The 26306-nt window shown below is 47.6% G+C and overlaps 1 protein-coding gene and 1 non-coding gene across 8 annotated transcripts in view; one reads left to right on the forward strand and one right to left on the reverse strand.

The window, feature by feature from the left end:
• LOC144155851 (uncharacterized) overlaps nucleotides 1-26306 on the forward strand; it is a 1021707-nt gene that overhangs the window by 172401 nt on the left and 823000 nt on the right. The window lies entirely within an intron of this gene.
• Trnar-acg (transfer RNA arginine (anticodon ACG)) lies at nucleotides 23863-23935 on the reverse strand. The gene has a single exon. It is a non-coding gene; the product is annotated as a tRNA-Arg (tRNA).

Raw genomic sequence — 26306 nt, forward strand, 5'->3', positions numbered from 1 at the left:
TCCTCGGATCGAAACCTGGCGCCGGATGCTGTTTCTTTTATAATATAGAGGAGCACTGCGGACGCCGCCGACGCCGCCGACGCCGCCGCCGCCGGCGGTGGATGGTTTGGGGTCGCTTATAAAGTGCATTCGCACTTAAAAATCAGACACCCCCTACCTCCCAACCGATCACGCGGATCGCGAATGGTGCCGTACCCGCAGGTAACCTGAATTCCGAGCCCACAGCGACGCATGAAACTTAACAGCCAACCATAGCTGCCTGCTAGGCTACTCATATGTACTCAAACTCAAAATGGACTCAAAACTCATATATACTCAGAACTCAAAATGTACTCAGAACTCAAAATGGACTCAAACTCAAAATTACTCAGAACTCACATGGACTCAAACTCAAAATGTACTCAGAACTCAAAACGGACTCAAACTCAAAATGTACTCAGAACTCAAAATGGACTCGAACTCGAAATGTACTCAGAACTCAAAATGGACTCAGAATTCACTAGGTCTCAGCGTACTCAAACTCAATTGGACTCCAACTCAGTCGGGCTCACTCGGCTCAAACTCACTCAAGCTCAAACTCACCATGCCACTCTAGCCTCGCGCTCACTCAAACTTAAACTCTTGATTGATTGATTGTAGGGTTTAACGCGCCGACGCAACGCAGGCGATGAGGCGCGCCGTAGTGGAGGGCTCCGGATTAATTTTGACCACCTGCGGATCTTTATCGTGCGCCGAAATCTCGTACACACGGGCGTTTTTGCTTTTCGCCTCCATCAGAAAAGCGACCGCCGCGGCCGGGAATCGAACCCGCGACCTCGTGCTCAGCAGCGCAACGCCTTAGCCACTGAGCCACCGCGGCGGGTACTCAAACTTAAACTCACGCGTGAGTTTGAGTCCAAATGAGTCTGAGTGAGTGGACTCATGAGTGAGTTCGCCGACTTCTGGCCTTGAGTATGAGCCGCGGTGCGTGCTTGAAGTGAAATTTCGAACTCATTGCGGTGTTATAAAACGCTGTTATTGCTCCCTTTGACAGCGAGCTTGTGAGCGGCGGGAATGGGACGATCGACACTGCAGAAGTGGCGGCGCAGGCTACATCGCCGAAAATGTTCAAGCAGTGTCCGATAGCGGGACGGGCTATTCATCTACCTGAAGTGAAATTTAATGCCAAGAGGGAGGTGGCTAAACATACCATCGTTAGTGAAATTACGATCGTAGTGAACGTGCAACTTGGGGATTGAAATGGGAGGGCTGGTGGGGTGGGACGACTGTCACCTCGCTTTGCACAACTTTTGCCGTGATTCTACACTTATGTGTTAAGCCGCGTCTGGGATTACAAAAATAATAATTTCGGCATTCACATGACAACAAAAATGCCTTACGATTTGCTTAGTTTTTCAATTCGATATTTCCAACGGCGGTCCACGCTATTTATGCATAGAGCAATTTACAAATTGTTTGTGACAAGGTAGTGCAGTAGAAAAAACTGTATTGAAATGCTGTTTCAGTGTTATGTACGCTCAAAACCGATTAAAAAGTGCACTTTTCTCCCCGGAGTTGCCTAAAATTTTTTTAGGCTCCTAAGGTGACATAATAAATGTTGTTCTTCTGCTCCAAATCTAGGTTCTTCTGATCCAAAATCGAGATTTCGCTGCTCCAAAAACTGCTCCCAAATCTGATGCAGCTGTCTCACCCCTGTAATGATAGTATCACGTGGAGGTCAACTTGCAGTAACACGCGATAACTATATTTTGAGGGCTGGCCCATATTATGTCACTCCTTCCCGTATACGTCGCTGTATCGAGAAATCTGAAAGTTTGTCAACATTTCTTGCATTTTTTTTTCGGCTAAAAAACTTTTTTAGTGGCCGTATTGGAGCTGAGTGAATTAGCAAAATACAGTTTTTTCAAATTGAACAAAATTGTGTTTTGTCTTCATATCTTTAAGGCGACTTTTAATTACAATAGTAAGGAAAGGATTGCATTGCAGAACAGTGCTAAAATTGACAGGGACAGAGGTTAGATCAGCAGCGCTGGTATCGTCCGTATAACCTGTGTCCCTGTCTATTTTAGCGCTGTTCCGCCATGCAATGCACCCTTTTACGTTTACATGCACTAATTTGGTCCCAGCCTGACGTCGAGCCGCTTTGAATGATCTGTGTAACATGTCATACAGTTTGTGGCAGTGTTGCTAACATGGGGTATGTGGGCCCATGCCAGGGGGCTCATGCCAAAACGGGTACAGTGAGAGCTTGGTCGGCCAGGGCCCGACTCAATAATTTGTGAGGTGTTTGTTTTCGCGTCACGCGGCAATCTGGTTTAAAAGTGCTGGTCGCACGCGGCAGCCAGCGTGTGTAAAATAACGGGAATTCAAAGCACGCGGAGCTGGCTTGTCGAAAAAAAGAATATATATATATATATATATATATATATATATATATATATATATATATATATATATATATATATATATATATATATATATATATATATATATATATATCAGGGTGTCGAACCGAAAAAAATACCGGTTCACGAACCGGTTCGGGAGCTTGAACCGGTTCGCGAACCGGTTCGACGAGTTGAATTATCACTGAAATTAGAAAAAAACATTTACTAGTTTAAAACGACCGTCAAGTCAAAAAACAAACAAAAATTCAAAATTCTGCTGTTCCCCAAGGGCAGTGGCGCAATTGCAAAGCAAACTTTAAACAATCACGAGATATTAGAAAAACAAATGAAGTGGCGACGATTTACCACCTTCTTTCTCGCTCACATTATGTTGTCCCAGCGACTATTCATAAAGCCACCGCCAAGACATATGACGGTGGGATATATTTTCTGTCCTTTCCTTTTTTGTTGAAATCGCAATCGTCGCTATGCAATCACCCATCACGCTAACCTTGAAGCTTGAAATTTAGTCCTGGGTACTGGCGCGTTCAAATACCAGCGCTTAATACCAATAGCGCACATTTTTTTTTTTATATTTGTAACAAAACAGAAAAATCCTACAACAGGCACATAAATACTACCAATGAATTAGAATATTTGGTCACCCTGAATAATTTGTTAGCTGTCACCTTATCGAATGTGTTAGCCACACTTTTGTTAAAAGTAAGCTTTAGTTAATGCTCAGTCACCGCATTATTGCTCTGACCACTGCAATTCCTTTTGCGATACCGAAAGTGTGCATTACAATCAGTATGTCATCGTACCGCCTGAACCCCTACCATCGTTCCGTGTGCTACATTGCGGAATCTTACAACAGATAATGCGGTTACAAAATGAAAGGGAAATTTGTCACGCGGAGCATGAGATGGGACTTTTTGGGTAGACGCTCTTTAATTCGTCCACAGCAGTACTCCCCTCCGGAACGAGTCGCAGTAGAAGCAATGTAGCGAGTTGGGCAAACGGCTTAGCAAACGGCTTAGCCACTGAGCAGCTCCTGCGGTCACACTTGTCAAGTATTAATAATTTGCAGGTGTCGGACCTTTTAAACAAATTATGAAATGCAAAAAGTTTGCACACATCGGGTGTGAGCTTTCGCTGTTGCGCAGTGGAGCACTCCTGCAGCCTGATTGCTCCAATGAAGTCGCAACTAGGGAAGGGCAAAGTCGTTTTATATCCCCTGCAAGCTGCCGAGAATGACATTTCGTTTGGTCAGCTTGCACTACGCTCGCGCCTCCAGCAGCAACATACCATTGCTACAATGGTGCTAATTCATTTCCCCTGTTGTTACATAGAGCGTGATAGTGTTCAATTGTCGGGAGGGGAAAGTACCCGAGCAAGTACGAAGTTGATGGTACGTGAAAGAAAAAAAAGGCCTGAATTGCATTTACTGTGCAATATCAACAACAGAGGGTCGAACCATTTCGGCATGAACCGGTAACCGTTATTTTTTTTCGGTTCAGTTCCGGCAAAAATATCGGTTCAGTTCCGGTTTACGGTTCGGTTCGGTTCCGGTTCGACACCCTGATATATATATATATATATATATATATATATATATATATATATATATATATATATATATATATATAGAGAGAGAGAGAGAGAGAGAGAGAGAGAGAGAGAGAGAGAGAGAGAGATTGAGCGGCAGTTGTCAAGATAGCCCTTGGTAATATGCAGATAACGGAAATACACCTTACTGTTCCTGCTGTCCGGTCCGCAAGTGGCAGGCTGGGCCAACCCGCCAATTATAACGTGGGGAAAGACCGCGCGCCCGCGCATGTTTGTATGTGTGTTGAAGGTTTAGATTTTCAAAACTTTATAAATACTCGCTTAAATATACGTGGGCTCAATGGGGCCATAACCTGTCTTCATGTTCTGTGTTCCTCCTACGTGCCGAAGCTACACGTGGGCTATGAGGCGCGCCGTAATGGAGGGCTTCGGATTAATTTCTGACTACTTGGGGATCTTGGATGTGCGCCGAAATGTCCACACACGGGCGTTTTCGCTTTTCGCCGCCATAACGACTTCGTTTAAGAGGAGAATTAACTCTGGACGAGTGAGTGAGTAAAACGTGCAATGGAAACGAGCTAAAACAAGTAAAAAAGAAACAGAAAGGCCTGATTTTTTTGTGTGTACCAAAATATAAAACTTTTCAAGCGCATGGTCTGAATTTCGATCGGAAGCTGCGCGTTATTCGGCTACCAAATATTCACTTACAGCTCACATCAAGCTATGATTGTTCGACTCTTCAGATCCATGCATGCACTTCTTTATTGGTACTTCAGTGATGTCGGTGGGCATTAAGGGAGAAAAACATGTTGGGAAAAATACAGACACAATAAAACAGAACAGAAAGATCACCCTTCATGGCGTTCGAACCATCGGGTTTCGCAGAATTGTGTGAGTTGCCCTCCAAACATCTGACGAAGCCGGGAAGAATGCGGTTACTTCCTTTTTCACACCGACATCATTGCGGATATCTTGCACTTCAGTTAATCTCCAAATTGATAAATTAAGCGCGTGATTGCAGCACGGGCATCTTAGAGCATGCGGCGCACCTCTTCGAATTTCTGTTACCGCTCCCTTCGTTTCAGACCCCATAGTGCTACAACCATCTGTCCCAACTCCGACATAGTTCTTTAAATTCAGCCCCTGCCTTTGTATACTAAGATGGCGTGAACAGTGGGCCCAAGATCTCTACCTGTAATGGTTGGTTCGTGGACAGTTTGATTCAATGTATCGGAGTGCTCGGCACTTTGTTTATTTTCAAAGAGATAAATTCAAGGAAGTGCTCGCGGAGTGCGCCGTTATGCACGTAGCGCGACACCGCGCTAGTTGCGATTCGTGGGCGATATCCGTAGTCTCATCAAACATGATCCTGTGTAAAACCGCAGCTTTAGCTCTTTCTGCGATGATAGCGCTGACTTCAGCACCGCAACAGGGTATGAGTTCGCTCTGATTGGTCTTGCTGATGTACGTTTTGCGGGCGTGACGAACGAGTGTTGAGCGAGGAGCTCCTTGTCTCCGTTTTGAATCCGTACAAGTAAAAGTTCCCTGAAATTTAGCTTTGCGCGAAAGAAGAAAAGCTCATATCACGGTCTTTCAAGAGCGCCCCATCATTTCTGTGTACCCGCAAATAAATATTTTGTCGGCCAAGAAAAATGACAGTATTGATGATTGGAACCAGCTTTCGTCGATTTTATTTAACCTGAGACAATCGTATACTTTTTTTCCTTCTAATATTTCCTTGTAACGACAGAACTAGTGTCGCGCCGGATCAATTGCCCATTCTGCGCTTCCGATCTACCGCAGCACCGCTTTCCCCGCTAGGGCTGACAGGCTTTGCCGCAATGCACCTGTGATGTGCGGCTAAAGGACAGGAGGAAGGTGCTGAAAAAATATGTGCGCTACAAAAACAACGGACTTTCTTAGAAAAACAAGCAGGCGTATTTTCCGCCCGTTCTTCCTCGTACGTTGTTCTTGTAGCGCTCATATTTTTTATTTTTTTTTGTCATATGATAAATTAATTCAACCAAAAACACGTTTTGAAGAGAAAGGTGCTTTGGTAGAGCACTTTAGTTCCTTTTAGAAGCTGTTCCAATAAAACAGGTTCAAAAGCAGAATTTGATATTCGCGCACCCCTAGTTCGAACAGAAATTCATATAAATAAAACTAAGAGGGGTGCGGGCTTTTAGTTCAAACATTTTGTTCCAACTTAAAACCACTCCTGTTTAGTGGTAGCGAATATGATTTCATTTCATATATAGCATGGAAAAAAAAAGAGAAGGAAGCAGTAGCTACTCGGACAAGCTGTTTTGATACCACAATTGAAGTAAAGTCAAGTGGCAACGGGTATTAGGTCAGGCTTCATCCGTCTTGCACAAGAAGGTAACTGATGGCTAAGTGTGTGGATGCCTTCCCCTGGTTTACTTGGCTTAATTTGCATTCTGGTTGCCTGTTTCTGAAATTTACTCTTGGGTATTCTAATTCCTGTGTGGTGGGAGGCCTTGTTCCTCATACAACAATTTTGTAACAATGATGTGCACTGTCTGACCGTGTGAGTAAAGCCAAGATGTAGGTTGCATACATAGTCCATTCGAAAGCATCATGTAACATGAACAACCACAATTTGTGCCTTTCGAAATTTGCACTGGGGGCAAAAATTAAAATGTACCACAATGTGCTGCGAGCTCCTCAAAACATGTCAGAAGGTGCAGACACAGGAATGTAAAAGGTATCACCACCACTTTCTTTTCAGGGGGTGTGTTGATAAAGTAGCTGAATTGTTTTTGTACCACCTTCAACAGTTATAAGGGGACAGTGAATTCACATTGAGGGAAGCAAAGGCACTGGACCCATAGCCACTCAATATCTACTTGCTCTAAGGGCACTGCATGCAGTTTTCGTTTTTGTTCTAATCAAGCCTTTGCGCCACAACTGAAACACCGCCGTGCACGATATCGTTCTGATACTGACACAGTGCTGTTATTTAACTCTATGTGCTTGTGATTCCAGCTGAGAAATGAGACCAACTGTAGTAAAGCTTCGCTGAAACAAACATTGGAAGCCAACTTGTGTTCTAAGCCCTGTTGCACCCAGCACTAACACCTTTTTTTTTCAGCAAATTTGATTTTAATAAAAAGTTGTCCCCAAACAGCCTCGTATCTTTTGTAATTTATTTCGTGCATTATACTACTTGCATTTTCTCCATATATTTAAACTCTGGATGGCTATTGTTAGTCTCGCTTGTAGTCTATGGCCTAGTTAATTAGATGAAGATATGCAGACTTCTAGTGGGTGATGTACTGGATTTCTCATGTAGCTGACCAACGTGGACTTTTGGGCGACTTCACACGTGTAAAGTGCAAAATTCGGATGAGACACAAATAAGGATGACATGAACAAGTGCTACTTCCAACTAAGATTTATTGGTAAACTACGCTTGCATATATACAGGCAAAATTTTGACAAGAGACAAAGGAGGGTGACAGGAACAACTGCAATTAAGTATTATTGGTGTGCACATCAGTAAAAAAAGCAAGTTCCATCTCGAAAAACCTAGTTATGCATGAGCACATGTGACACAGCTCATGCCCTGATGTCCAAAATAGAACTAGAGATCGGAACGTTAGGCAAAATTACTATTTTTTTCCTGGAGCCCCTGTAAACACACACACGAGCTACAGGAATTGAAAAATTTGAATCAACTGGTGATTATGCCTGTAAGGGCCTATTTAGGTTCATGTCATATGGCTTTTTGGTGCCTAAAAATGCCTTTTTTCAGGCTTGTTGAGTCCATGTAACGCAATGCGTTGCCTCAAAACATTCCACCAAAGTCCACTCTTCGCAACCTATAACTGCTATCGATGCACTGAGAGCCATTATGCAAATTCACAACTTTGTTAATCGTGCGTATGGATTTAAGTGGACATGGCAACACACGTGTCCAGATTGAAAAAGTGAGTGGGCCACTCCAACTAGAAGTCTTTGGAGAGAAGCTTCTTCCTCCCGAAAACAGTGCAAGGAAGGGAGCAGATGCATCAGCAAATTAGAGGGCAGATATTTTTTTTGCTAAAGAAAGCGGCAGGACCCGAAGGCAGTAACTTGTCAAGGATTCAGGTATGGCAAGGGTAAAATGTGGTTAGCAAAGTGAATAGGAACATTCAGGCTGTGTCCTTGCAATCACCGGATAGAAATATCCAACAGTGACCATGAATATGCGGGCCGACTGAAAGCATCTTCCTGTTCCAGTGCTTCACTGTGCTGATTGAGCTAGTGTAGATGTGTGATCCTGCATTGAAGAGCGTTTACCGTTTTGACAGCACAATGCACAGCTGAGTTCCAAAAAACAATTGGAATGACAAGGGCATGAGAACAGGTGACTCTTCCTTATCTCAGTTGAATGGCTGCTTCTATGGGCAGCTCATAGTGGGTCTGAGAAACCATAGTCAGGAGTGTATAACGCCATGAAAAAAGGTGTTCGGTCAGGGGAGGCTTACCATTGAAATAATACAGCGCTACGACCACTCGCAACTGGATGAACTTCGCTTCTTTGCTCTGATTTATGAAGTCCGTGACGATGCTGAGCTGGGTGTGTTCCCGCACTAAGGAAAAAGAGGGACACCAAAGTACTGTTACACTGCAGATGGCTTATCTATTAATACCCTCGTCCTGCACCATCACTGGGTGTAATTAGGCCAGGCGGGGCAGTTATGGCTGCAGGAGGTGCACATAAGACTGGCTCCACTTGCTGTAGCTATACGGCCTGTGAAGTGCAGAGTTATCAAACTTTTCATACTTTACGCTACCCGCTGATTCATGTTTTAATCTTCGCACTTTTTACCAATTGGCAATGTAAAAACGAGGAACTTTTATTAGGAAGCCCGCATCATACAGCTGCCTGCAACAATCGCTGCCCGTGCAAGCATCACACTCGGCCACCAAGGGCGCAAACATCACGCTCGATCGCAAGCTAAGTGCAATGGCTCGGCTAACCTCGCCTTTACCATAAAGCACATTCTCTCTCTCTTGTGTCACCGTGGAATAGGTAGATGTACTAGAACACAGTGATCTCGAGCACGTCTCATTTGCGCATTTACTATGTACTTACTACACTGTCACCGACACCCTAATGGGGTACGTCCAGCATGGCATCCCAATGCGCACAATCATTCGTTACTTCGCAGCATGGCATTTGTTTGTGTGGTGCAGTCTGGCGCGTTGATGCATGTTATTATGGCAACGTGACTTGTAAAATAGGCAGGGCAGTACTGGTGGCAAACTCCGTCCTTTCTTTCTGATTCGGTTCTTCAGGAGATCGGTGCCATCGTGTCTCCGTTTAGGCGGCGTTGTTCAAAGTAGTACTCTCTCCTGCGGAGCTCGACGACAAGGACTCAGCACAGTAATTGGCTCAGGGCAGCACACAACGCGAAGCCAAGCGTCAGCAGCTCAACGCTACACTTACTTGATTAATTGTGCAAGTAACAGCCCACGACAACGCATTACACGAGCAGCAGTTGAGTTGAGAGAAAGAACCTCGGGAGGAGAACAAACGCCAGACCGATTGTAACTAGCGCAAACGCGCATTGCTTCTGAAACTCCGCCTGTGGACTGGCTTCAACATCAGCACCGGTAATAAAAGATTTTTTTCTCCGCCTCCTCCTGACATGAAGGGCGATAGAACCGTGGAATCGGAAGATATGCTCCAACACAGTGAACTCGACCACACCTCGTTCGGATATTTACCATGTACCGCATCACCACATTTCAGCGCAATCACAAGCCGAATGTGGTACGTCCGGCTTGACACCCCGATGCACACAATCGTTTCCACATCACTGAATTCGCTACATCACAGCACGTCATATCTTCGCTTGGTGAACTCTGTGGCGCGTTGATGCGTGTTGTTGCTGATGGCAGCGGGACTTGTATACTTGCGGGTTAGGGGGGCTGTTCGTGGATAACGTCGGGCCGTCCTCGCTCTCGATTCTTTAGGAAAAAGATCGGTGTCATCGTGTTGCTGTTTCGCCGGCGGGGGCTCAGCGTGACGGCTTCATTCGTGAGTTGGCTCAAAGCAGACACCCCGACGCCGAGCAACAGTTCGATGATGCACTTATTTGATTTAAGTAACCGGTCACAGCAACGTATCACGCGGGTATCACCTACGTTGAGAGAAACCAACTCGAGCACCGAACTAAAGAAAACGCCGACGCAACCGTAGCGCAATGCCTTCAGGAGCTTCGGGTGAACGGTGAAAAGGTCCTCATCACGTGACTTCTGGCTGTGACGTAACGACCTTTAGCTGTTGTTGTCCCGATACAGCGTCCCGCTGCACAGGCAGCACTGCGCAGAAACCTGGCCACAATGAGCAAAGTGCAATAAATAACAATATTTGGCCAATATAAACCAACACATAAAGAAAATTTTATAATTAGAAGGTGTATGCTATGAATTGTAAAACTTATAAGTACAAACAGAAAGAGCAAACTAAAATAAATAAACTTTGAAAGTTAGGCAACACTGTAGATGTAGTTGCCGAAAAGTCGGCTAACATTGAAAATATTTAAACTTTTCACAGAAAATATACATAGCGGCGTTTATTAATATTTGTGCAAAAAAAAATAAACGTATCTAGGATTGTTGAAAGTTGGAGTTCTTAAAACTAATTGCGAAAATTTGGCCACCCTTAATTATTTGAAAGTCTGGCAACAAAGAACTAAACTAGACGGAAAAAAACTTTTGAAAACAAATGTTTATAACTACGAAGCCCTTTTTAGTGTAGTTTTTTTTTACAAACAAGCTTCAAAATTGCATAAAAGTGTACATGCCATTTAGGGTATTGCTGTTTAGCGCTGTCAAGAAAGTGAGGCAACCCTGTTTACTAGTAAAGTTCAGGCAACCCATTTGTTGCACAGTCAGTTATCCCGCTGCTTTTTTGTTATTTGCTTTTGTTGACAAAGCTAATTTTTACAACATATACGCTTGGTATAACTCAAGTACAAGGTACTAGGTTTTGTTGCAGTCTTTTGGCGCCGCGGCGCCAAATTCAAATGGGTGGGCGCGGTGGTGTCGCACGCCGAAACGCGCCGTCGGCAGCGAGAAGCGTCTTCGCCGCATATCCGATCGCGATGAATTAATGACAACGTCAAGCGTGAGGCATTCGGCATATTTAGCTCAGCCTAGCGGCGACCGGCTGGCTGATCTGACGATTCGTGTCAAATTTCGATATGCACTGGCTGTGGCTGTAGGCTAATCGGCGCTAGCATGAGCTTTTTACGGCTGGGCAGCGATTCAGCCTGTCGATTAACCCGATTAATCGACAGGCATTAATCAGTGATCAGTTAATAGGTGGGTGCAAAACTACATTTCTAGTTCAAAGTCTTTTATTTTTCTTTTGCTATGGGGTCTTCCACACGGAAGAGTCAAAATCATTTACATTCTTGAATTTGAAGGCAATATATCTTCTATATGTGTGGTTGTCCAGATGGCACGCTAAACAGACCCTCGCGTAGTAGATGTGGCTGGAGCGCGTGCTTAGTGCTGCTATTTCTCAAACAAATGAACCGGGAGCCTCTCGTCATTGCCACTTCAAACGTGCGGTTTTAATAACGGCATTATACGAGCAAGCTGTTATAATGTAAGGCAATTTGTGAGGTAATCTTACGAAGAGTTTTGGGGAGCTTGATTTCCGTTTTAATGCGCTCACGGGAGATTAACCGGTAGGGTAATCTGTCAATCGTCCACCTCTATAGCTTTAATCAATTGCTACCATCGACGCCCTTGGCTGTCCACCGTATTCTGGTAGCGTGTGCTTCAGACACCGACTCCATGATGGAAGCACGATATTGTCATTTGCAAGGGATGTATGCTTTGTTTTGCTTGTCCTGGTTTTATTTTATGACGTGTGTTGTGTAAGGAAAGGCAGTTCTGGGAAGTTTCTCAGCAAGCAGGTTTTCACGTGTGGTCAGTGTCATGGAGTTACTGAAGGAGACAATCCATATGCCCGTGTCTGTTCTGGTTTAGTCATTAGTGAATCAACAGAAGCGGCTACCGATGATTCCCCCCCCCCCCTTAGTATCGACCACGCCTTTACCACCTCCCCAACTAACCCAACCGAACCAACCCCCCGACCTAAATGAAATGATGTCCACATTCCAGGAGCAGATTGCCAAGCTCCTCTCCCGTGTCGAAGCACTTGAATTTGAATGCACCCAACCACCCCCCTCACCCCCCCCCCACTCCCCCCACCGCCGAAGGAGGTTACAAACGCCCAAATTGAAGCAACTGTCGACGCACGCTTGAACACAATCATCGACTGCCGTTTCCAGACTGTTCTCATCCCGCAAGTAGAAAAGCAGCAAGAGCAACTCACGGCTAACCTCACCAAGTTCATAACCGGCGCCATGGACCTTCTCCGTTCCCTCAACGAACGCATCGGACATATAGAGAGTATAATGCAATCAGATAACCCACCATTATTAAAAAAACAACGAACTCAAGATGGCCAATAGACCCCCCACCCACCCTTGACAGTATGCCAGTGGAACTGCCGCTCCTTCAGAAACAAAAAGGCCGCCCTCGAACTTTATCTCGTCTCACATCCAGCCGACATCATTGCACTGCAAAAAACTGACACCCCCCACCCCACCCTTCGAGGATTCGATACATATACCAATCCCCCCAACACCCGTACGGCCATATTGGTATCCCAAACTCTTGCCGCTCAAGTGATACCCTCCACGCTTCCTATCGACCACGTGCTCATTGAACTCATTCCCCAGCAACCCACCACCCCCAGCATCTTTATACTACACGTCTACAGCCCCCCGAAGCAACCCCTCACCGACATTGAAGCCCTCCTGAACGTTACAAGCAGCCATGCCGAAACGGACCCCTGCGTCGTAATAGGCGGCTTCAACGCCCCCACATCACATGGGGGTACCCACAAGCCACACGGAAAGACACGGCACTGCTCAACGCCATTCAGCACCACCGCTTCACATTACAGAATGACCTTACTCAACCCACCCGTGTCGGCACCAGCGTCACCCGAGACACAATTTCCGACCTCACTTTTACTCGCAGCGTCACAAATCCAACGTGGACCACACAGTTAGACACCCTGGGTAGAGACCACCTAATCGTAAAAATTTATATCCCCTCTCCCCATCACAAACATTGCACAGGTGTGGCCAAGCTAACAGATTGGGAGGCCTTCCGCATGAACCCACTCCCACACACCATGCACTCCAACAGAAGACCTGGACCGCTGGGCACAAAGCATAATCGACACCCAGGCTCGACACACCAGTACAATCCGCCTAACAGAGGATCTCCCAGCAGCTGACAACCATCTCAACCACATCTGGGAAGCACGACGAAGCCTCCTGAATCGCTGGCGCCGCAATCGACACAACCGCAGCCTAAAACGCCGCATCGCTCAATTAACAGAATCGGCTCTGCAAAGAGAACTTCAACGACAAAACTGGCGCTCATTCTGTGATCAACTAGCGGGGCTCTAACGACCAAACGGGCGTGGCACATTCTCCGTAAACTCGTGGGCACATCCCCCTCCAAAATGGCCACCAACCAAGACATCGCACGTCTGATAGACAACCAACGCAAACCCCCAGCGCAGCTTCTCTCCACGCTCCGCCAACGACTCTTCCCAACACCCGTCAAGCCACCCCATCACCCGGATTACGAAGGGGCCCAAAACCCGGACCTCTACACACCTTTTACCAGCACGGAACTCCTTCAAGCCCTCGCTAAACTCACCCGTAATACCGCACCCGGACGTGACCAAGTCACCTACAAACTTCTACGAAATCTCGACGGCGAATATCTCGAGGCCCTCCGCAAATACTACCATGGCCATTGGAACCGCGGCACATTACCACCACAATGGCGCCATGCAGGTATCAGCCTTCTCCCAAAACCCAACAAGCCGATCCACTTAGACAATCTTCGTCCCATCGCCCTGACATCATGTATTGGCAAGCTAATGGAATGCCTGGTCACCCATCGCGGCTCACAGCCCACCTCGAAAGCACTGCCCAGCTCCCCCACACAATGTTTGGGTTCCGGGCCAATTCTCCGCCCAGGACATACACCCCCAAATTAAAGAAATCATCGACAAACTGAGCACGACCCACCCAAGCTCTATTCTAGCACTAGACATAAAGGGGGCCTTTGATAATGTAACTCACTCAGCGATTTTAACTCAGCTCCAACACACCAGATGCGGCGCCGCAACATACAACCATGTCCGAGCGTTCCTTTCGAACCGCGCTGCTACTCTGAGCATCGGCCCTCACAAGAGTGACCGCTTTCACACGTCAGCGCAAGCCACGCCACAAGGTTCTGTTATATCGCCTCTACTCTTTAATATTATATTGCCTTGGCAGGTCTCCCACCACTCCATACCAGATGTCTCTCATGCATTTTATGCAGATGACATTACTCTCTGGATTCGCAAAGGCTCTCCTGGCTACCAGCAAGACCAGCTGAAAGATGCCACAGGCATTATCACGCACTACTTACGGAACTGTGGGCTCTGCTGCTCACCCAGCAAATCCGCTCTTCTAATATTACGTGACAGAACTAGCGGGCGCCGCCCACAGCCAACCCCCGACCCGACGGTTACCATCGACGCCCAGCCCACACCAACGGTCAGAACTCTACACGTCCTCGGCTTGCAATATCATCACACTGGCTCGGGGCAGCCTTTCTACCCAAAATCCGCACAACAGTATCCCAACTGACTCACCTTATCCAACGAGTATGCTTTCAGAAATAAATGTTTACTCTCTCTCTCCTGTTGTGATACATTACACATATGTATGTTCAACAAAACTGGTCTTATTTGTCACATGTAATGAGCGTGTACCGTGCTTTGCTCTTTGCACTTTTATTTGTCATACATTTTGGTGCAACGGTCCTGTTTCTGAGAAACTGGCGTCACACTAGAGAGGCCGTCCTGGTAGGTTGAACAAGCGGGCTTTCAGTGTTGGCAATGTTGTGGTGTCACTAAAGGATGTCTACATGCCCTTGAACCATAGTGGATGATTGGTGTTTGGTGAGAGAGTCAGTAGAAGCAGCAGTGCGTTGTAGTCGCGTTCACCTTTTTTAATATTGTGTATGTCATGGTAGGCTTCATTTGTGGTTTGCAGGGATGTATGGAGGGGTGGGGGGCTTATATATGTATTCAACCTCCACCCCCCCCCCTTCCCGAAATTTTGTCGCGCTGTCATGCACGGCGACCAAGGCAACCACCTGCACCGGAAACCATCCTCAGATTTTGTCTAGAACACCAGTAATCCTGTCTGGAAAGCGCACCCACTGTTCCTTGGTGACCCGTTTCCAGTAGCGCAGCCAGAATTTTTGTTTGGGGGGGGGGGGTAAAATTTTGGCAACAATGATGTTATATAAATATAAAAATATAAAAGAACAAATGTAAAGACAATTTCAAAGACATAATACGAATATAAATAAATAAATATAAAAAATAAAATTTCAAAGAGTAGTCGAGTTTTTCTTTTCACACGAAAAAATTAAGCGTCAAAGCAGCCGCCATAACCTATACGATGCGCCTACAGGAGGAATATATTAATGAATACACCTCTGCATAATAATAATAAAAAAAGACACGCGAAGCCTTTTGCCTCTGCCCGAAGCTCTGGACCCGAGTTTGGAAGTAGAATGGGAAAGAATGGATGATGGGAGATCACGGTGGAAAGGAAATACAATAAAAACATTCCCGATTGCCTTCTTCGCTCAAGCAAAGCGTAAAGCGCGGGCAGTCTCGTCGCGACCTTTATTTTTGCAAAAATACAGAGAGAAAGTACTTTGCGCTACAGTTGACTATTATGCAACGACGAAAATTGTCCCTTCTCTAGCCCTACGGTAGCATGGTTATCGGCAGTGAAGCAGTCAAAAAGTTTCAGTATTTTTAAAGGTTAACTAGTTTAATTTACTAATAGCATTGGCAGACCTTTAACCCATACAAATTTCAAACAATACATTAGTCACATGAAATGAGAAAATCTCAACAGAGCGAGGGTACTAAACGGAACATAGCTGATGGTGAAGGTGTCTCGGAGAGTTTTATTAGCAGGGCGAGGAGGCGCACCCCACCGTGAGGAATGCCCGGGCATGCCCAAGACCGGCCCGCGGAACTATAATCCCCCTAATTCGGCAGACCCCCTAATCCCCCTAACTCGGCGGACAGGGCTCTGACTTGTTTCTACCGGGCAATTGAAAAAAAAAAAAAGCGCATTCCGGACGCATTTTCCGCAACCAATCGGGGAAACACTTAACACCAGTCAGCCATGTTCCCGCTAAAAAGAAAGGGACCAAACACTAACAGACACAAAGTTTGAACCCGAAAACGGGCGCTTCGGCAAAAGAATTATTGACGTAGACGAAATAGTTGAGGCAAAAAACTGAAGTAAACAGTGGAAAAAAAACAAGAACGGCCTTTGGAAGTGGAGAGAGGGCTCGGAGCACGGAGCGAACACCGCAGGGAGTGCAAAATCTTCTACAACGCGGAAACCCGAGCGCCTGCGACACTCGGGGAGGATGGTCTCCTCACCCCGTAATAGCCGCGTCTTCCGGTCGGTCGGCGCGCAAACACAGGTCACCTTCTTAAACGCCTCCCTGGTGAAGACATTGACCTCTCCATCGTCTGGACCCCCGGCCACTCCGGCCTGGCAGGGAATGAGGCGGCCCACGCCGCAGCCCGCGCACTCACTACCCGGGCACTTCCCTCACCTCGCCTCGACCAAGCCATCCCCCGACCCACCAGCCCTGACCCCTCTCGACCCCATCCTCCCATCCTCGACCCCATCGACTCCATCCTCTCCCACTACACCAACTCCCGACTTGTCACATCCCTCTCAACACCTACCACCTCGTCTTCTCCTGCCCCCAACACCCACACCCCCACCCCTCCTCTTCCCCTGAGCAGTGGGAGTCCGAGCTGACCAGTTCTAGAGTTCCCGCAGGGAGCGCCCTGCGAGGAACTCTAACCAGCTCCGCACCGGAACGCCAGGTCGCCCTGGTGCGGCGCGCGCTGGAGGCAGCCCGGAAAAGAAGCCTCCTGGACGTAGGAGGCTAACCACATCTTTCTACCCCTTCCCTTTAAGCTCAATAAACTTTTTACGGCCCATCCACAAAGATATTTCCTGGCCGAATAAAAAAAAAAAAAGAGAGAGAATACGCGCATGGCGAGAAGCGCGCGCAAGACCTTCCACCCTGCAGTTTCGGGTGTACGTTTGCCTTTTCCATTCGGGTTTTATATTTATTTATTTATTTATTTATACGGCAGGTCACTATTAAGGCCTAGGCAGGAGGGGCAATAACAAAAAAAAAAAAAAAAACGCTAAGCAACGCGAGACTAGCATCGTTTCCGACAAAGCAGGAAACACGTCAACTACATCAGAATACATCAAAGTACATCATTTCTATAAACAATATCGTGCTTGCATAGCGGGGTCCGTTACTGAAGCACGCGTTACAAAGATATCGTAAGGAGCCGAGGGCGTCGATGGCATCATGCCACCACGGCGATGAAAGCCCATGCTAACACCGGTCAGTCTTGGGCAGTAACTAGTTACTACTAACGCGTTACCCGTAACGAGTTGTTTTTTCTGTAACTTGTATGTAACTAGTTACCTTTAAGCTGGGGTACCTTTTAACTGTAACACTGTTACTTTCTTACACAGTAAGAACTGTAATAGGAAGTTACTTTCTTACACAGTAACTGTAATAGGAAATTCTGTCATATTACTCCCTTATTATGAATAATTTACAACAGCAACACTCGTTAAAGGGCGACGAACAGTTCGCGCTCTCCACTTTTTCGTATCCTTTCTTGTATACTCTCCACCTTTCACCTATCCACAACACGGCTCCCCTCGCAGTATAGGAGAGGAGGCCGCTAAAAAAAATTACCTTTGCTGCAGAAGACCGAAACCGGAGGTTGGTTTTTAATGTGATTTATTGTATCTATTCCGTCGTTTGAGCCGAGCGAAAACTGTAAAAAGAAAAAAGAAAAAAAAACTGGCAATTAGATCTCCGAAAAGGGGGCAGCTCTCGAATTCCAAGTTGCAGCAACAACTCATCCTAAGTTACAACAAGTTTTGCAAATTCCTCGACACCAAGGGTGGGTCAACAAAAAATGTTTGCGCGAGAAAATGAGGCGCGCACAACTTTCGTTGGTGTGGAACTTGAGTGTGGCCACTTCCAGGTATACCATTCGTTTAGGGTGTTACCACTTTTGGCTGCCCGCATGCATCCGTACATTTCTATTAAATAAACTCAAGCATTTGGTATTTGATAGTAATGGAAAAGTAACGACGTTATTTTTCACAGCCACTGTGCCTGTAACAAGGCACTTTTCGAAACTCTGTTAACTGTAACAGAATAAATTTTTTGACTTAGGTAACTGCAACTGTAACACTATTACTTTTTGCTGGTAACGTGCCCATGAGTGGCGCTGATTTGCCTAGCTACAGTCTGCACATATCGAAATGCGACACTAATCGTCAGATCAACTGTTCGTCGCTACGCTGAGCAAAATGCGCCGAATGCCTGGCGCTCCACGTTCGAATCGAATTTCTGGAATCGCGAAAGGATATTCGGTGGCAACGTTTCTCGCAGCCGACGGCACGTTTCCACGAGCGGCGTGCCGCGCCCTCCCGTTTGACTTCGGGGCCGCGGCGCGCGGCAGCGGCGGTCTGGAAGCAGACGACGCGCCTCCGTTGCTATAGCAACGGGGCGCATGCGTAAAAAGCAGTGGGGGCTGGAAGTAGGATTTTTCTTTGCCTTTGTTACTTTTTGTCTATTTTGAAGTTGTTGGCGTGGGCATGATTTTTTTTTTTTTTCATGCACTTATTGCAGTGCTGACAGCCATCAGGGAAATGTCATTAAAGGAGCCCTAAACAAGGTTCTAAAGGTTGCGATTTTACGTGCGCAAAAGCTGGAGTACTATCCAAGGAACGCCCTGCCGCAAAGGTGGTTTAAAGGCGTTAAGTATTAGCCGAGTTATCGTTCATTTAAAAGGCCAGCAATAAGGACTGGGGCTCTTCCCCTCTCTTCGCGCCTCCAAAGCACTGTGCAAGCGATGACGTCACCGACCAGGCGCAACACCAAACAGGGCAAGGTTCGAGATGTGCGCAGCCATTGGCTCCGCTCGGCAATACGTCACGTGTTTCTTTTCTTTCTTTCTTTCTTTCTTTCTTTCTTTCTTTCTTTCTTTCTTTCTTTCTTTCTTTCTTTCTTTCTTTCTAGCAGCGCAGGCTCCTCCTACAACTGCCGAGCGGGGCCGGTCGGGCTGCTCGAACTTCCCGGCGACTACCGGCGACCGTGCTCCTCGCGCGTCGGCCGTGGTCGCGTCGGCACGTCACTGGAAACGAGTGTTTGAAGGCCAGGTAGGGGTGTCTCAAACACAATCGCGGCCGGACTCGACTCTCCTCCCGGGAGGAGGAGAGTCGAGTCCGGCCGTGACCCAATTTGCTCGCTCACGACAGTAATTGAAGATTTACACCGACGACTAGCGACACGTTATAGCGTTTCCGCATGCGGCACTGTCGCGGCGAATAAGTCCCTCCAAGGCCCCGACGCTCGGAAAATGCTTAGCATCGCCGCAGTTATACGGTCACCACTTTACGAAGCCGCGCCGACGACGGTCACCAGCGCAATCTTTCACTGCACTATCACGCCCTCTTACGCGTTTATAAACTTATTTGCAGCAGTGGTGTCGCTCTGCCGGGCGGTGACAAGTTTTAGCTGCTGCGATGTACGCCGCATCGTGCATACACCGCTTGTCAGCCGTAGCGGCGTTTCCACCTGCAGAGAATCTCCGTGTTTTTCAGCGTTCATGCATGTAAACGACGCGCTATATCTAAAAAATGACCCCGCGCCGGCGCCGGTGCCCGGGGAGGCCGCAGACGCGGCCGCGGGGACGCCAGCGCCATCTCTCGCCCCCGCCGCGGATCCTCCCGCGGCGAAGTGCGAGGAGGTGGCGCCGCTCGTCGGCACCCCAGCAAAGAAAGAACTGAAACTAAAGCGCGGCAAACTGTTCGCATGGCGACGCAGTGAAACATCCCCCTCGCGAGGGGCACGATCAAATGCAGAGCATTTCCGGGGGCGCACGACGTTAAGTAGTTTGCGTTACGTTAATGTTGTTGCACTTGTGGCAACTGCTGACGAGAGAGCGCTCGTCAGCAGTAATTTGAATGAGTCAACGATATAAGGCGCGTTCGTAGCGTCCCATTCTGTGTCGGCTTTATGGCGCAGTGGGTAGAGCACCATGTACATTGCGTTCCGTCCGCAGGGTCGAGGGATCGAAACCTGGCGCCGGATAGTATATTCTTTTATATAGTGTAGCGGGAGGGGTGCGGACAACGACGGTGCGGACTACGACGGGACAACGCGGGTGACATCGTGAGTTACTGAAATGCTCTGCATTTAAAAATGTAAGTGACGAACGAGCTGATAAGCGTCGCGTCCGCATCATGCGCCGTGATGATGACGTACTTACCTCATCAGGAATGTGTCTGAACAAGTGTATGAGCATATTGATCTGCTATGTACTACTACATAATTATTTTTGGTCATTTTTTTTCTAAAAAAAACCACACAACCGAATAATCCATGCATAATCGAATTAATCGACGCCAATTAATCGGGTTGAAATATTAACTGACACCCAACCCTATTAATTACTCTTGAACCAGGTAAATTCGTTCAAGAGTCTTCAAGAGCTGTAAATTTTCTGTGTTTTACGTTATGCCCGACGTAACTCAAAACATTGGCCTAAAGTTCCGTCGGACGTAACTTTAGTTTTCAATTTGGGGTTCCGTCAGACGTAACTCTAGAAACCAGCTTAAAGTTCCGTCGGACGTAACTCTAGTTTTCGATTTTGGGTTCCGTCGGACGTAACTCTAGACACTGCCTTTTTTTTTTTTTGTAACAGTAACTTCATTTACAAATATATACAGAGCCGTATGCAGTGGTTACAGTGGTTTCCGGGTACATCAGTACATAGCTTCACTTAAACACAAAAAGGAGGCGTTCGGCTATCATGCGAAGAGAGGGTCAGCATGCTTTGCCAAGAAAGTGTAAGCCAATCGAGGAGTATTGCCCGCAATGCCACAGAGTGTTTATGAAGCTTAAGCAAGAGAGATTTCCTACAGGGCTACTGTGTCATTGCACAAAGTTTGAAGTGAACGGCATAGAGGGAAGTGAGAAAATAGAGCTCTTGGGTAAAGCCATTTCTTGGTATAAGTGGGCTCCAGCGTTACCCGGAGCTAGCCCTCAAATTGCGTCCCATCTCCTCTGCTGTTGTGACTTGAAATCCATGAGAGCTCGCGTTCCCCGATCCAGTACGTCGCGTAGCGCGGAGTCTGCCTCAGCCCCGTCGAGGGCGGCAGCTGCCCTTTGTGCCTTTTGGACGAAATGCCGCCACGCCGGTCGGGGGCGTTCAGTACATTTGACGGCATCGACTCCCTATTACATGGACACAGTCGCGAAGGAGCGGGCGTTCCGAGGCCGCATCTAGGATGATGCGGCCGCATCCAAGTGATTTTCCAGCGCGTGTTGAAGAAGCACTGCAGCTCATCCCAGCAGTAGAACGCCGTGTTACAGTCCATGAATACGTGCTCGGCCGTTGCCCTCCCTCCGCACAGTAGACAGTTGGCCCCGCCCGGCCGAAAAAAAAAACCGCGTTCCTCCTGTCTTGCCTTTGTAGGCAGTATACACGAGTGAAAGCGGAAGAAAAAGTCCTTGGAGCCGGTCGGGATAGGGAGCTTCCGTACTCGCCGCAGGACGTCACTTTTCGGCCGACCAAGGGGTGGTAGGCGGTACATGGGCGGTGGGAGGGTCTGTTCTACGAGGTCCGAATACAGCTTCCTTGGTTTCACTGAGCAGAGGTATTCCCACGAGAAGCGTTCCTGTAAGAGGGCCACCACCCCCGCCACTTCTCTGTAAAAACCTGTTGCACGGGAAGCACTTTGGAGCTCCGCTGTTGTTACGAGCCAAGGGGCGAGGTGCAACGCGCCTACATTTTGCACTCCCGCCTGGAGGAAGCCATCTCGGTGATCTCGGAAGTACAGAAATCGTTGCGCAGTTAGTTTCAGCCCTATGTTAACGAGCCTGAGCCCTCCGGCTTCAGCGCTACAGAAAACGTTGGTGCGGCGCATGGGCTCTCATACGTGGATCGCCAGACAAAAACAGCGAACAACCGATGTAGCTTGGCCACTGAGCCTGCGTCAATGGTCAAGACTCGGGCCGCGTACAAGATGGCCGGGTATACCACGGCGTTGCAGACATGTGCCCTAGAGAAGAGGGTAATATGTCACGCTCTCTAGGGTTCCAAGTTCCTTCCAGCAGCTGCCAGTTTCGTCTGCCACCTGGGGGCGATGTCTGTGCCGTTTTCTAGGTTTACCCCGAGGTAGCGGGTGATGGCCTCCCTCCATCGAACTCCGTAGAGTTGTTGTGGTTTGGTGGGCCATTCCCCTAGCAATGCACCCTCTGACTTCAAAAGATTGAGTTGGGCCCCCGAGAATCGACAAAATGCTTCAGCCAGTGCGACGACCTCCCCTGCATGCTTTATCGAGGAGCACACAAACGCAACATCGTCCGCAAGGCCAACACTTTGCGTTCTTCGTCGCCGAGAACTAAGCCTTTGATTGACTTGGACGCTATTGCCATCCTGCGAAGTGGTTCAATATACAATGCGGAAAGAATCGGGGACATAGGGCAGCCCTGCCTGACTGACCTTCCGATGTCGATGGGCGCCCCCACCTCCCCGTTCATGATGATGCTGGTGGTGATGCCGGTGTAGCAGATTTTTACCCACTCGACCATTGTATCCCCTACCCCACATTGACCGAGTAGCGTGAACAGGAAGGCATGGTCAACCTGGTCAAAGGCCTTTTTAAGGTCGAGTTGTAGGACAGCTGAGGGGTGAATGCCTGATTCCGCCACCTCACAGATGGTCCACATGCTGTGCAGATTGGTGTTGATGGATTGTCCCTAGCTTAAACCCGCATGTCTGGTGGGGACCCACCACACTACTGAGGGCTAGCGGCTGTCTCGAGGCGTCGGGCCAGGATGCGGGCTAGAATTTTAAAGTCGGTGGAAAGAAGACTGATAGGCCTGAAGTCTTCCACGTTGGGTGGCGTGTTATGGTAGGTTTTTTTGGGGATGAGGACTAAGTTACTGCTGCGCATGGAGGGTGGTAGTAGTTTTGTGTTTGTGATGTTTTCAAAGACCGTTGCCAATACAAGGTTGATTTCTTCACAAAACACCTGATAAAATTCCGAGATTATGCCGTCAGGCCCCGGTGACTAATTCTTTGAGAGTTTCTTGATCGCGCGTTTGACCTCTTCTACCGATATGGGTTATTGTGGCCTTTACGTTCTCTGCAACCGTTGGCAACGTGCCTGTGACTTCCAGTGGAGGAACCTCAAGATGAGCGTGCAGGGAAAACAGCCCAGTCTGTTATTTTTTTTTTCCAGGACGGCTTCATAGTTCATGCTTTTTCTATTTATCTCCTTTTTCGACACGACGCGCGAAATCTATTATAGAACTGTCGTACCCCGCATAATTTCACAGAACCCGCCGCGGTGGCTCAGTGGCTAAGGCATTGCGCTGCTGAGCACGAGGTCGCGGGTTCGATTCCCGGCCGCGGCGGCCGCTTTTCTGATGGAGGCGAAAAGCAAAAACGCCCGTGTGTACGAGATTTCGGCGCACGTTAAAGATCCCCAGGTGGTCAAAATTAATCCGGAGCCCTCCACTACGGCGCGCCTCATCGCCTGCGTTGCGTCGGCGCGTTAAACCCTACAATCAATCAATCAATAATTTCACAGAGTGCCTGAATATGAAAAAAAAAGCCACAAAAGAAAACAAGCGAGCCTGCCAGGATTCGAACCTGGAATCTTCTGATCCGTAGTCAGACGCGTTATCCGTTGCGCCACAGGCCCAGGACCGGTGGGTGGGTCACGCTTTTTCTATTTATCTGCTTTTTTTGACACGACGCGCGAAATCTATTATAGAACTTAGTTTAGCAGAACTTGTTGTTGGGCGAGTTGGTGCATCTTGGTGAATGAACACGGGCCTTGCGCGAAAAAGACACCACACACAGGACGGACGGGACGAGCGCAAACTCTGAACTAAATTTTATTGAACAGATATAAGTACACTACTATCTGGTCACACATGCGCATTCCTTCAATCAATCAATACACACCCGCCGCGGTGGCTCAGTGGCTAAGGCGTTGCGCTGCTGAGCACGAGGTCGCGGGTTCGATTCCCGGCCGCGGCGGCCGCTTTTCTGATGGAGGCGAAAAGCAAAAACGCCCGTGTGTACGAGATTTCGGCGCACGTTAAAGATCCCCAGGTGGTCAAAATTAATCCGGAGCCCTCCACTACGGCGCGCCTCATCGCCTGCGTTGCGTCGGCGCGTTAAACCCCACAATCAATCAATCAATACAATCTTTACAGGCAGCTCTATCACAATACTACAGACACATGTCAAGAAACTTAATCTCTGGTTTATGAAGAAACACCGATGTATCACTCACGCATCCCTCTCCCTTCTTTCTTATATGGTAGGCCTCCAAAATTTCCCGTGCCTTCGTGTCGCTGCGACAAGATAAGAAAATGGGTTTCGCCGTGATACCGGTGGGACTCTTTAACGAAAAGGCAACTGCAGCAGTTGCGAAGCCAGTGAACGTGAAAGCCACACGTGTGAAATCCAAAGCAGTGGCACTCTGCAAAGAACTGGAACTATGTAAGCTAGCCACCTCTGTTACCAAGTGTATAGGAGACAAGCTGAATGTATTGTTCTCAGCAAAAACGCATAAGCCCGAGGTGCCATTTATAACGATTGTAAGCGAAAGGGGAACCTGGCAGAATGAACTTAGTCGGTTTTTGCTAAAGCATTTAAGGCCTCTTGAGGTTAACGATCCTTTCGCCACAAAAAATTCAGAAGCGGTGGTTGAATTCTTACAGACAGACAACTCTTTTGGAAGCGCCTTTTCAATTGATGTTGAAGATCTATTTTACTCGGTCCCTCATGCGCCAATGTTTCAAGCAGTTCGCAAATGTATTGAGTTTAATGGCGAAGTAGCCTTCAAAATGCAACAGGAGTGACTGTGGATAGCTTCTTAGCCCTGCTGTAGTTTTACCTCAACGCTACCTTTATTAGCTACGAGGATGAAACTTACCTGCAAAAACAGGGCATCTGCATAGGCTCGTGTGTCGCACCCGTTTTATGCAATATTTTTTTGTCCGATGTCGACCGTGCCCTGCATGACGTACTCGACACCGATGTTGTTGCAAAAGTTTTTAGATATGTGAAGGACTTTCTTGTTCTTTTAAGAGAGCGACCTGGTTTTACAAATGACGAAGCCATTGCTGATGTTTTAAAGGCCTTTGAGGCGCATGGGGAAGGTCTAACATTCACCCATGAACTTTCATCGACTAACCAAATGCAGTTTTTAGACATCACGATCACCTTTTTAGATAACCATGTATGTTGGAGCTACCACCCACGGTCGAAAAAAGAGCTGCTCCCTTACGATTCTGCCCACTGGAAGACCGTAAAAAGAGCTATAGCGACTCAGTGCATCCGATCATCACTCATGAAATCATGCCCTCATTCTATGCATAAAAGTTTCGCTGCACAACTATCGCGCCTCAAGGCCGCGGGTTTCCCGGAGCCGGTTATGACCGCTGTAGCGGAGACCTTACTGAAGAAGTTGAAGGTCAGTGAAAGAGCTAATATGAGAGATGAGCAGCAGAGAGCCACCAAGCCTCAGGTGATACCTTATGTCCATAGAACATCCCATAACCTTAAAAAGGTCGCCAACAAGTACGGGATTAAAATGGTATTTTCGGCCCCTGTGAAACTTGCAGGCATGTGCTCATGCATCGCAAAAGGAAACAAGAAGCGTGAAGGGTGCGGCAAGAAACACGCCAACCCCTACGTGGACTGCAAAGTGGGTGTGGTATATCAAATACCATTGAAGTGTGGCACAGTCTACGTAGGGCAGACCGGACGCTGTATCAATGACCGTATGCGTGAGCATGACCTTTCCATCAAGAACAAAACTAATGCCCACTTACCCACTCACTGTCTGGCCTGCAAGAGTGGTGAGTGTGAACCACTGCTAAAAAAGGGCCCATCTCCCCGCGAGGGGGACTCGAGTAAATGCGTCGCATAGGGGGTGGGTGTATTGCGTTAACGTTTAGTGTTTGGGGAGTTGGTGGTAGTGAATGCGTTGTATCAGCAGCTTCTTGACGTAGTTTGAATGCGTCAAGGATATAAGGCGCGTTCGTAGCCTTTCATTC

The sequence above is a fragment of the Haemaphysalis longicornis genome, unplaced genomic scaffold (genome assembly GCF_048455015.1).
Source record: "Haemaphysalis longicornis isolate Haplotype H1 unplaced genomic scaffold, Haemaphysalis longicornis Haplotype H1 scaffold_1, whole genome shotgun sequence".
Lineage (NCBI taxonomy): Eukaryota > Metazoa > Arthropoda > Arachnida > Ixodida > Ixodidae > Haemaphysalis > Haemaphysalis longicornis.